A 13,335-nucleotide genomic window follows, 5' to 3' on the forward strand; every position below is an offset into this window, starting at 1 on the left:
GTTTACGACGTATCCTCTTGGCTTTTGCCCTCGGACTCCTTGACTATCCCAACTCATGTCTTGTCTGTATGAAATGACTCAGCATCATATTTATGTTCTTTTATTAAGCAAATTAAATACAGATAACATTTTAATTTTCAATATGAAACTCCTAGGCTCCAATGCAAAATCTTTATCAAGATCCCCAAGGCTACCATGTACCCTGATGGGCAACGCTAAAATTCTACCACTACTCGTGCCATGATGCTATGAGAGGACTTTATTAAATTATATAAAAATACATTAAAATTATTACCTTGCATTTCTGGATGTTTCATGAGTATAAGAAAACCGTATCTCAGAGTCAAACTTGTCGTCTCTGTTCCAGCACTGAATAAGTCTGCTATTGTTGCCTGTAGATTCTCCTCACGAAATTCTGTATCTTGATTCTTTTTTTCCTACAAAAAATAAATAAAACTCACCATTATTTTAAATATGAAAATTTATCACAAGCCTTTAAGCTCTTTAAAGATGAAATAAGAGTCAAAACAAGAGCAATGAAAAGGAATGATTGATTTCAGAATTTTGCAGAAAGGTTTGATTCATAGTGAATATATTTTCTGTGAATCATGACACTAAAAAGCCTCTAATTGCCCAGAAAACATGTATATAAAACTGTGACATCTGATAGGACTGTATTGAACTGTATTTTGAGGTTTATAAAGCCTTAGTAATGTCCAAGTGACCTCAACCTTTCTCTCTAGGAAAAAACAGATGGTAACCAGTAGTAACTAACTGCTGTATTTGAGTGATGTGTACCAGTCTAATTTTGGACTATTACAACAACAAAGTATACAAAATATTTTTTTTTACAATTCGCATATTAAATATATTTTTCTTTAAGATGTAAAAAATGTGGCTTGCCCATCTTACGTTGCAAGAATCACACTTTCTATGACTCACAAGCTATGGATGCAATATTTTCTATTAGTATCAAAAATAACACTGTGGTGTTTAAAATTGCCCTATTTTACAGTAGGTAAAGAATTAAAAAAAAGGTTCTGTTACTACAGATTATCACATATCAATCTATTTGCTGTCACACTGAATACAGGTCCAGCACTTCACTATATATCACTAGCACTGCAAATCACACTTTTAATATACCGTATATACTAGTGTATAAGCCGAGTTTTTCAGGACATTTTTTGTGAAGAAAACGCCCCTCTCAGCTTATACACAAGTCACGGTACAGAAAGCCGGTGGGGGAAAGGGGGGCGGCGGAGCAGAGGGTTCCAGGAGCGGGCGCACACATCATACTCACCTACCTGCATGCCCTCGGTGCTGGCACTGCATCTCTTCCAGCCACCCGCGCCTGTCTGCAGCTCTACCAGTGCTCAGCGGTCACGTGGTACCACTCATTAAGGCGATGAATATGGACGTTTCTCCATTCCCATAGGCATGGAGCGCATATTCATCACCTTAATGAGCGGTACCACGTGACCGCTGAGCACAGGAAGAGCTGCAGGCAGGCACCGGCGGCCAAAATTAGATTGCCAGCAGTGCCAGCACCCAGGGCGCGCAGGTATGTGAGTATGAAGTTTTTTGTTTTTTTTTTTTCAATAGGAAACATGCAAACAAGGATAGGAAATAAGGAAGCATGCATACAGGGACGGAATGGGGGAGGCATGCATACAGAGACAGAATGAAGGGAGGCATTTATACCTGAACAGGGAAAGGGGAGGCATTCATACAAAGATGGAACGTGGGAGGCATGCATACAGGGACTGAATAGGGGAGGCATGCATACAGGGACTGAATGTGGGAGGCATGCATACAGGGACAGAATGGGAAAGGAATGCATACAGGGAAGGAATGGGGGAGGCATGCATACAGGGACTCAACGGGGAGGCATGCATACAGAGACAGAACGAAGGGAGGCATTTATACCTGAACAGGGAAAGGGGAGGCATTCAAACAGAGATGGAACGTGGGAGGCAGGCATACAGGGACTGAATTGGGGAGGCATGCATACAGGGACTGAATTGGGGAGGCATGCATACAGGGACTGAATGGGGGAGGCATGCATACAGGGACTGAATGAGGGAGGCATGCATACAGGGACTGAATGGGAAAGGCATGCACACAGGGAAGGAATGGGGGAGGCATGCATACAGGGACTGAATGTGAGAGGCATGCATACAGGGAAGGAATGGGGGAGGCATGCATACAGGGACTCAACGGGGGAGGCATGCATGCAGGGACTGAACAGGGGATGCATGCATACAGGGACTGAACAGGGGAGGCATGCATGCAGGGAAGGAATGGGGGAGGCATGCAGACAGGGGCAGGGATGGGGGGCATTCATACCAGGACAGGAAAGGGGTAAGCATGCAAAACAATGACAAGGATAGGGGAGGCATGCAGACAGGGACAGGGATGGGGAGGCATTCATACCAGGACAGGGAAGGGGGAGCCATGCATAGCAGGACAGGGATGAGGGGACAATGCATACCCGGCTTATACTCGAGTCAATAAGCTTTCCCAGTTTTCCGTGGCAAATGTAGGTGCCTCGGCTTATACTCCGGTTAGTTTAAACTCAAGTATATTCGGTACTTGAGCACTGAATTAGTACATCACATTCAGATTAGGTATTTTTTTTATCCCTACGTGGAAAAATCTGTGCTCTCTGACCTCCTGTCCCTACACAGTACAGGCCGCATATTGTGCTTTCTGGCCTCCCCCCATATTCTATAGTAGCCGTGATAACCTTCCTCATTGGCTGAGTTAAGTAATGTGATAGCTGAAGGACATTAACGGGAAGCCTGTGCAGCCGCACTTGATATTATTCCACTTTCTAAGCCTTCAGCAGTGTTAAATGGCGACTTTGCATGTTTGGATTTGAACTTGTGAGTTTCTGCATATTTTAGGAAATTTGACTCAAGGTCAGTTTTCTGAAGATCAATTCATTCACGTTTATTTCAAAGCCGTTTTTCAAAGCTAGTTGAATTTTAATTTCCTTCAAATCTCTTAATATCTAACATTATCAAGAAACGTACCTCTTCCATCTTCATGAGAAAGCAATCTATGAAGTCGCGAGGGCAGTTTTCATCCAGGGTGGCTCGATGTGTCTCTGTCATCTCCTTAATAAATTGCTTCCAATTATTCATAATTTGAATGATCCTCCGATGAGGACCAGGAATGTGGGACATTATTCTTGGGAACATGAAGAGGAGCTTATTAAGAGAAGAAGTGATAGAAAAACATGATTTTACTATTATTTTGTTACGTCAGTGTCATATTTAAATTCTATGCCCTACTTTTTGAAAAGAAGTTGCTGATGATACAGTGAATCTACACTTAAAAATCATACATGTCCCCATGATTTCAGACTTCAAATGGCCCATTGCCCCAAATCAACAAAACCTTCATGACAGAATTCTGGCATTAAAAAGCTTCAAAAAGACCCAATTTTTGAACAAAGACCATTTTGCCCAGTTCTGACAAACTCAGCAGACCTGGGAGTGGGGTGTGACGAGCAAGACAACTCTATCTCGTCCAATTTATGATGCATGGTAGCGATATTTATGCCACAAATCTTAGTATGGTCTCTAACTGGAATAAGCTTTGTGGCAAGGTGGATACGGATGGGCATGCCACCTTGTGCCTCACTTGATTCATTAAGAGGTGTGCCCCTCTTAAGCATTCAAGTGCCTTGGACCCCACCTTTTCTCTTCATCAAGATCAATGTAAAAATAAATGCCAGTCTTGTTGAGTCGGGCTCCATGTTCCCTGTTATTTTCCCCCTATTTTTGTCAATATACCGATATAGAGGTGAGCCTCCCGCCAGGGCAGTGGCGTACTCGGTTACAGGGTTCGGTCGCAATTAAAGAGGTGGTCACAGTGGCAGCGACTCGGTCCGTGGCTCTGAGTGCTCAAGGAAAAGAGGGGAAAGGTCTTTAAAGGGTTTAATAAAGTTTTTGTTTGTGACGCCACCTGTGGTTCTCGGTCAGCGGGGACTGACACTGCTTAACAGGGATCTCTGGGGTGATGTTAATGCAGCAAAGATAGTGACGCTTTCCACAGGTGAAGCAAAGTCTCCAGGGCTCCCAGTGTGTCGGGCAGGAATGGTGTATGCCGGAAAATAAATGGAAGACACAGAGTTGTAACGTCTTTACTTGGTTTACTGGTGGTAGTAGGCCACAGTCTAGGGTACCATGAACAGGTGGTGATATCGTCCGGCCAGTCTGGAGGCAGTGGTGGATCCCTCTACCAGGTGAGGTCCATAAGCCTTCTTACTCGTGCTGGTATGCGAGGTCCTTGCTGCCTGTAGCTTGCTGGCAAAGTCCTCCCTTTCCTGTCCTGGGACAGTTGTTTATATGGTGGGCAGTGTGAGCATTTTTATAGGGTCTCTATTACGACCTGGGCTCCTTGTATACTGCTGCACCTTCAGGTCTGGGTGCAGGCAAATTACATAAAGTCCTATGCCCTTTGGTTCTGCCATGCGACCTGGAGTTCAACACAGCCTCAGGCTCCTGGTGCCCTGTTTCTGTGCTTTGGCCCAGAGGGTGCCCGGTCACAATTCTCCTCCAAGCCTTTTCCTTCTCCTGTGCTTCTTTCCTCTGATGCTCACTAACATGTAACCCTTCAAGTTATCTTCCTTTCCTGGAGCTGCAGCTCGCACGCCTGCTGCACGGCCCCACTGGTCCTTTTCACTGCTCTCTTCCACTTTCTGCCAGGAGCTGCAGACTCCCATATCTACTCAGCTATACTCCTTTCTTACCAGCTCCACCCAAGCTGATGTTCCCAGACAAGCTCCTCTCTGGCAATCTCTGTCCAACTCTCTTCCTTTCCAAGGACTGCACCACTTTCTCGTGCATGCACGGCAACTCTGCTCTCAGTCCTCACTCCTCCATTGTCTCTTCAGACTCATCTCTCTGGTCTCCCTGGACCAACTGACTAACTCCTCCTCCAGACCAGAATACTTAAAGCTGGGAAAGCTCCCCTGAATCCAGGTTCAGAGCTACCCCTTCAGGCCTGAATTCAGAATGTGTTGTATGTAGGTGCGTTACTCGATAAAGGGAATCCTCCTTGCCTCAAAGAATGATATCACCCTCCCCAAAGGGAAGGCAACATCACTGTAACAACCAGTTACCTGGGGTGTTACACAGGTCAGACAGAATGGAATATGACTGCAAAATAGGACAACATAGAGTTTGGTTGTAGTTGGTAGCATGCAATTATTTACCTGTGCTGAAGTGCTGTTCAACAGCTCTGTAATTTCATTAAAAAGTGAAATGAGGGTTAAGAATGTTTTGTCTTCATAGTCAAATCTTTCACCAAATACAATGGAGCAAATGACATTGGAAACAGTGAGTCGCATTATATGAACTGGATTAATTGGAGAGTCTGTAGGGGAATATAACCATGTGGTCAGTCATTACTATACAATGCAATACATATAGTAAGAAAATATGGACAATGGCAAACATTACACAGTAGGACTTCAGATCTATAGTGTGTTGTGACATGTGAGCTCATGGTAAAGTTAACTGTACCCATCAGTGGATAAGCCATTGACCTAATACTGCAGTGAGTATTCGAACAATTTTTTATTTGTACACAGAGAAAAAGAATGATCGATAATGGTATATTTCACCATAACTAATCTTTTGTTTTCCCAGTCAATCTTTTCATATTCCTAGGGACCAGGGTTCCCAACCATCCAGAAGTTTCAAAAAAGTCTGACCGCTGGATGAGATAGTCCTGCTTTACAGACCTGTTTGAATGCGGGAATTGTTTGTCTGCAATTGTGTTCACACAGCTCTGTGAAGCAGAACAATCTCACCTAGGGGTCAGACCTGCAAAAGCAAGGGGAAAATCACTGACACACTTCTGTGCTTTCGGGAATCTGCTCCTTGCGCTAGCTGTCAGACCAATGAGGGTTGAGCGCAGGGAGCATACGTTGTACACACTGGAGGTGGGCAGTTGGGGGGAACTCATATTATGTCAGGAACTGTGCATGCTTGGCCAGCTGATTGGTCAGTGGGAGGACAGAATGGAATAATGCCAGGGAGTGCTTGCTTCAAAAGACGAAACCTTGTTATTTTTTGATTGGAGTATAATTTTTAATAAATGTAACTTACAAAACTATTTATTTCCACCTTTTCTGCTGAGTTTATTATGGTGGCACAACCCTTTAAGTTATCAAACTCTGAAATGATGGTCCAGGTTGAGAGATGCGACAAAGGATTTTCCACCTTTCTCCACTGCTTGCAATTACCCCTGTAAGTTCAATCATTTGGTTAAATAGTTTCTAAATCTAGATTGTGGAAGTTTGTATTCTAAGTCTTTATGTGCACAGTAGACCTTATTATAGTAGCTAGAGCTGCTTGAGTGAAACAGGTCAGCTTTCTTGGTTTCCATTCTCCATTTTACAAGCTACTGTTTCCAACTGATAACCATGCCCTGACAAAGGTTACGGGCCCTACACACCTGTCAGGTCAACATCAGCAAGACGTACACTGTGAGCACAATTGTTCTCCAATTTGTATTTTTCATGATTATTTTTTTTTAAATTATTATTATTATTATTATTGAATGACTGTAGTGTTGTTGGTTAATAAACCTGAAACCTTAATACCGTTTTTACTCGAGCATAAGCCACCCGAGTATAAGCCGAGGCACCTAATTTTGCCACGAAAAACTGGGTAAGCTTATTGACTCGAGTATAAGCCGGGTATGCATTGTCCCCCTAATCCTTGTCCTGGTATGCGTGGCTCCCCCATCCCTCTCCTTGCATACCTGGCTCCCCTCATCGCTGTCCTTGTATGCATGGCTCCCCTCGTCGCTGTCCTGGTATGCATGGCTCCCCCCTCCCGTCCTGGTATGCATGGCTCCTATTACAAAAAGAAGAAAAAAAAAACATCCTACTCACCTCCTGCACGCCCTGTATCTCTTTGGTTTCGGCGTCCAGCAGCTCTTCCTGTGCTAGCCAATCACATGGCCCCATTCATTAGTGTAATGAATATGCCCACATCTCCATGCCTATGGGAGTGGAGATGCATGCAAATTAATTATTTTAATGAGCAGGGCCACATGATCTCTCAGCACAGGAAGAGCTGCTGGACACCGGAACCAAAGAGATGCAGGGCTTGCAGGGACGTGAGTAGGATGTCTTCTGGATGCTGGCAGCTGCGGGTGTCACCGTGCACGCTAAAAGAGAAATTAATATTAATTTCTCTTTAGCAGCGTGCACAGTTACAGCCACAGCCGCCGGCTCCTGCCTCAGTCACCCGCTGCTCCAGTGCTCCCCCTCACCAGCCGGCCCTCTGGGACAATTGACTCATGTATAAGCCGAGGGGGGCATTTTCAACACTAAAAAGTGCTGAAAAACTCGGCTTATACACAAGTATATATGGTAATTAAGAAAGTAAAAATTAGATTGTGTCTCTTTTAGGAGAATATCTGTGTGCAGAATTATCGAACAACTATTAGTGTGCAGAATTATTATGAATGAAAAAGCATACATTTTTCCAGCTCAATTATGTATTTTCATCTGCTAACATGAAAATAATTAAGTATCTCACAATGTACAAAAATACATTTCTGACATTTGTGGAGAATTGTCCTGCAGAAGAACCATGATGTTCCTGAAAGATACAGACTTTGTCCTGTGCCACTGCTTGTTTTCTAAAACCTGGCGGCAGGTTTGGGACTTGATTTTAAGTCCATCTTCAATCTGTAACCATCCAGTTAGCTCATCTTTAATAATTTCAGCACATAAATGTCCCCCACCTATATCTTGCTATTGTCTGAGTGGAAGTGGAGGTCTGTTCCCATTACTGATCCAGGCACAGGTTCTTCAAAATTATGCACACCTTCATAAAGGGTGTTGTATCCTTAGACTCCATCCCCCTTCATTACACAAATACAAGTCACCTGATCTGCTTCATCCAAAATGCAAAACTTGCTGTATTTGTAAAATCTATATAAAAATGATGACATAGTCATAATAATCCCTTGCATAATAATTCTGCCCACTATCATCACCATCACCAATCAAGTATTGTAGATAATACACTGCTCAAAAAAATAAAGGCTACACTTAACCAACAGAATATAACTCCAAGTACATCAAACTCTTGTGAAATCAAACTGTCCACTTAGGAAACAACACTGATTGACAATCAATTTCACATGCTGTTGTGCAAATGGAATAGACAACAGATGGAAATTATTGGAAATTATCAAGACACACTCAATAAAGGAGTGGTTCTGCAGGTGGGGACTAGACCACATCTCAGTACCAATGCTTTCTGGCTGATGTTTTGGTCACTTTTGAATGTTGGTTGTGCTTTCACACTCGTGGTAGCATGAGACGGACTCTACAACCCACACAAGTGGCTCAGGTAGTGCAGCTCATCCAGGAGGGCACATCATTGCAACCTGTAGCAAGAGGGTTTGCTGTGTCTGTCAGCGTAGTGTCCAGAGGCTGGAGGAACTAGCAGGAGATGTGGAGGGGGTTGTAGTAGGGCAACAACCCAGCAGCAGGATCGCTACCTCAGCCTTTGTGCAAGAAGGAACAGGAGGAGCACTGCCAGAGCTCTGCAAAATGACCTCCAGCAGGCCACAAATGTGCATGTGTCTGCACAAGCAGTTAGAAACCGACTCCATGAGAATGGTCTGAGTGCCCGACATCCACAGATGAGGGTTGTGCTCACAGCCCAACACCGTGCAGGATGATTGGCATTTGCCAAAGAACACCAGGATTGGCAAATTCACCACTGGCACCCTGTGCTCTTCACAGATGAAAGCAGGTTCATGCTGAGCACATGTGACAGATGTGACAGAGTCTGAAGACGCTATGGAGAGCAATCTGCTGCCTGCAACATCCTTCAGCATGACCGGTTTGGCAGTGGGTCAGTAATGCTGTGGGGTGGCATTTCTTTGGAGGGCCACACAGCCCTCCATGTGCTCGCCAGAGGTAGCTTGACTGCCATTAGGTACCGAGATGAGATCCTCAGACCCCTTGTGAGATCATAGGCTGGTACAGTTGGCCCTGGGCTCCTCCTAATGCAGGACAATGCCAAACCTCATGTGGCTGGAGTGAGTCAGCAGTTCCTGCAAGATGAAGGCATTGAAGCTATGGACTGGCCCACCCATTCCCCAGACCTGAATCCGATTGAACACATCTGGGACATCATATCTCGCACCATCCACCAACGTCACTTTGCACCACAGACTGTCAAGGAGTTGGCGGATGCTTTAGTCCAGGTCTGGGAGGAGATCCCTCAGGAGACCATCCGCCGCCTTATCAGGAGCATGCCCAGGCATTATAGGGAGGTCATACAGGCACATGGAGGCAACACACACACAACTGAACATCATTTACTTGTCATGAGGCAATTCCACTGAAGTCGTATCAGCCTGAAATTTGATTTTCCACTTTGATTTTGAACATCATTCCAACTCCATACCTTCTCCATGGGATATTAGTTGTGATTTACATTGATAATTTTTATGTTTTATTGTTCTCAACACATTCAACTATGTAATGAATAAAGATCTGCAACAGAAATATTTCATTCAGTGATATGTAGGATGTGGTATTTTAGTGTTCCCTTTATTTTTTTTGAGCAGTGTACTATAATTATATGGTTTACATGTAGTGATGTTGAATATTTTATATTAACCCCTTTACCCCCGAGGGTGGTTTGCATGTTAATGACCGGGCCAATTTTTACAATTCTGACCACTGTCCCTTTATAAGGTAATAACTCTGGAATGCTTGCATGAATCCCAGTGTTTCTGACATTATTTTCTAGTGACATATTGTAATTCATGATAGTGGTAATATTTATTTGATATGACATGTTTATTTGTGAAAAAAACTGAAATTTGGCGAAAATTTCACAATTTTCCAACTTTGCATTTTCATGCCCTTAAATCAGAGAGGTATGTCACACAAAATACTTAATAAGTAACATTTCCCACATGTTTACTTAACATCAGCACAATTTTGGAAACAACATTTTTTTTTATTAGGAAGTTATAAAGGTTAAAAGTTAAACAGAGATTTCTCATTTTTACAACACCATTTTTTTGGGGGGACCACATCACATTTGAAGTCACTTTGAGGGGTCTATATGATAGAAAATACCCAATATTGACACCATTCTAAAAACTGCATCCCTCAAGGTGCTGAACATCACATTCAAGAAGTTTATTAACCCTTCAAAATCTTCACAGGAATTTTTGGAATGTTTAAAAAAAATGAACATTTAAATTTTTTTCACAAAACATTTACTTCTGATCCAATTTGTTTTATTTACCAAAAGTAACAGGAGAAATTGGACCCCAAAGTTGTTGTACAATTTGTTCTGAATACGCTAATATCCCATTTATGCAGATGAACCACTTTTTGGGCGCATGGCAGAGCTTGGAATTGAAGGAGCGCCGTTTGAGTTTGCAAGGCAAAATTGGCTGGAATTGAGATTGGACACTATGTTGCGTTTGGAGAATCCCTGATGTGCCTAAACAGTGGAAAGCCCCCAAATGACATCATTTTGGAAACTAGACCCTCTAAGGAACTTATCTAGATGTGTGGTGAGCACTTTGAACCCCCAAGTGCTTCACAGAAGTTTATAACGTACAGCCGTAAAAATAAAAAATCATAATTTTTTACAAAAATTATTTTTTCGCCCCCAATTTTTTATTTTCACAAAGGTAACAGGAGAAATTGGATTCCAAAAGTTGTTCAATTTGTCCTGAGTACGCCGATACCCTATATGTGGGGGTAAGTCACTAGGCACACAGCAGAGCTCGGAAGGGAAGGAGCACCATTTGATTTTTTCAACTCAGAATTGGCTGGAATTGTGATTGCACGCCATGTCACATTTGGAGATCCCCTGATGTGCCTAAACAGTGGAAACCCCCCAATTCTAACTCCAACCCTAACCCCAACACACCCCTAAACCTATTCCCTACCCTAACCATAACCCTAACCACAAACCTAACCCTAACACACCCCTAACCCTAATCCCAATCCTAATCCCAACCCTAACCCTAATTCAAACCCTAACCCTAACTTTAGCCCCAACCCTAACCCTAACTTTAGTCCCAACCCTAACCCTAACTTTAGCCCCAACCCTAACTCTCACTTTAGCTCCAACCCTAACCCTAACTTTAGCCCCAACCCTAACCCTAAATTTAGGCTCAACCCTAACCCTAACCCTAATGGGAAAATGGAAATAAATAACTTTTTATTTTATTATTTTTCCCTAACTAAGGGGGTGATCAAGAGGGGTTTGATTTACTATTTATAGCTGATTTTTATGTTTGGCAGCTGTCACACACTAAAAGATGCTTTTTATTGCAAAAAATAGTTTTTCATCACCACATTTTGAGGGCTATAATTTTTCCATATTTTGGCCCACAGAGTCATGTGAGGTTTTGTTTTTTGTGGGACGAGTTGACGTTTTTATTGGTACCATTTTAGGGCACATGACATTTTTTGATCGCTTTTTATTATGATTTTTGGGAAGCAGAATGAACAAAAACCAGCAATTCATGAATTTCTTTTGGAGGGGCGTTTTTACCGTTTCGTGTTTGGTAAAATTGATAAAGCAGTTCTATTCTTTGGGTTAGTACTATTACAGCGATACCTCATTTATATATAAAAGCAAAAAAGTGGAGTACAAGAATCCCAAATATCATAATAAAAATAGCTTTATTAATACAATATAAAATTACAAAGAGTTTTTTGAAACAAGTTGAAGATAATATACAACAATAAATATCCAAATATGCACCATAACAGATTGGAACTAAGGAGAAATACTGAAGCAGTGCAGGTGAACGTGGGGAGCAAAGAATATATCCGGTAAGTAAAGATCACAATAATAGTGTGTGGCCATACATATAGTCACTTTATAAGGTAGCAAATTGCATGCTTCCACCGCTGATAACGCATATGGAGCAAATGCTAAATCGCTACATACATGCACAAATGACCACTAAAGTGCTTACCCATAAATATGCCGGACAGCTCACCCACAGCGCACCAGGAACCCCTTTCGTAATCATTTTACTCTGAGAGCTATAACTTTTTTAATTTTTCGATGATGATGTTGTATTGTAGCTCGATTTTTGCGGGACAAGATGTCGTTTTCACCGGTAACATTGTTTATTTTTATCCGGCTTTTTGATCGAGTGTTATTAAACTTGTTGTTCGGCGGTATGATGATAAAACGTTGTTTTTGTGCCTTTTTTTGTTTTTTATTGGGTTCACTAAAGGGGTTAACTAGTGGGACAGCTTTACAGGTCGGGTCATTACAGTCACGGCGATACTAAATATATGTACTTTTATTGTTTTTTTTATTTGCATAAAGAAATATATTTATTGGAATTTTTTTTCTATATTTAGGAATTTGAAAAAAAATATTTTTACACATGCTAATATTTTTTTTAATTTTTTTACATTGTCCCAGGATGAGACATCACTATATAAAGTCAGATCGCTGATCTGACACTTTGCTCTACACTGTATCTGATCAGCGATCTGACAGGAAGTGAAGGAGGCTTGCTGATGCCTGCTCTCAACAGGCACTGAGAGGCCACCTCCCTGCAGTACCCGGAAGGCCATCTTGGAGCTGGAGGTCTGAAAGGAGAACCTCAGGACAACGCGATCACATCGCATTGTTCTGAGGGAAGCATGCAGGGAGCCCCCTCCCTGCGCAATGCTTCTCTATGCCTCTGCCGGCACCAGAACACTGCGATCTTGAATCATCAGTGTTCCGGGGGTTAAAGTGCCAGGTATCAGCTGTGAGAATCAGCTGACATCCGCCTGCTATCGGCAACATACCACCCGTGAGCGCAGACGATCGCCAATGATGTGCTATCCTGTCCATGGTCAGACGGGCCAGGGTACATGGATGGGATAGTATGTCAGATGGCAGAAAGGGGTTAATATCATGGCAAAGTATCATATTTTTGGCATTACACTAATTTACTTTAACTTACCAAAATCTTTAAAAAAAAAGCTCTCCTGTTCCTATGTCTCCCCTGTTACTAAATGCGTCGCTGCAGTCCACCAATGCTTCCTTCACGGCATCATACCCTATCAGTACTATGGTCCGATGGTTTGAAAAATAGATGGTATAGACAGGTCCATACGTCTCACTTAGCTAGAGAGAAATAAAAATCTTAAAATCTGGTGAATTTATCCTCCAAACAAGTAAGATATACTGTAGGCAAAAACTGTATATTTACTATCTAAAGCTGGTTTCACACTTGCAGGACAGCATAGAGGGTGGCAGGACTCTATGTCCTTCTTCTTTAGCATATAGGCACCTC

The 13,335-nt window shown here is 42.5% G+C and overlaps 1 pseudogene across 1 annotated transcript in view; it reads right to left on the minus strand.

The window, feature by feature from the left end:
* The window catches only part of LOC143803759 (cytochrome P450 2A6-like), a 143,358-nt pseudogene that overhangs the window by 113,469 nt on the left and 16,554 nt on the right, over positions 1 to 13,335 (minus strand). The window contains exons 2-6 of the transcript XR_013220957.1: positions 13,003 to 13,166; positions 6,193 to 6,264; positions 5,228 to 5,388; positions 3,039 to 3,215; positions 296 to 437 (exon numbers count right to left, since the gene is read on the minus strand). The product of XR_013220957.1 is annotated as a cytochrome P450 2A6-like (transcript). The remainder of the gene's footprint in view (positions 1 to 295; positions 438 to 3,038; positions 3,216 to 5,227; positions 5,389 to 6,192; positions 6,265 to 13,002; positions 13,167 to 13,335) is intronic.

This window comes from Ranitomeya variabilis, chromosome 2, assembly GCF_051348905.1.
Source record: "Ranitomeya variabilis isolate aRanVar5 chromosome 2, aRanVar5.hap1, whole genome shotgun sequence".
Lineage (NCBI taxonomy): Eukaryota > Metazoa > Chordata > Amphibia > Anura > Dendrobatidae > Ranitomeya > Ranitomeya variabilis.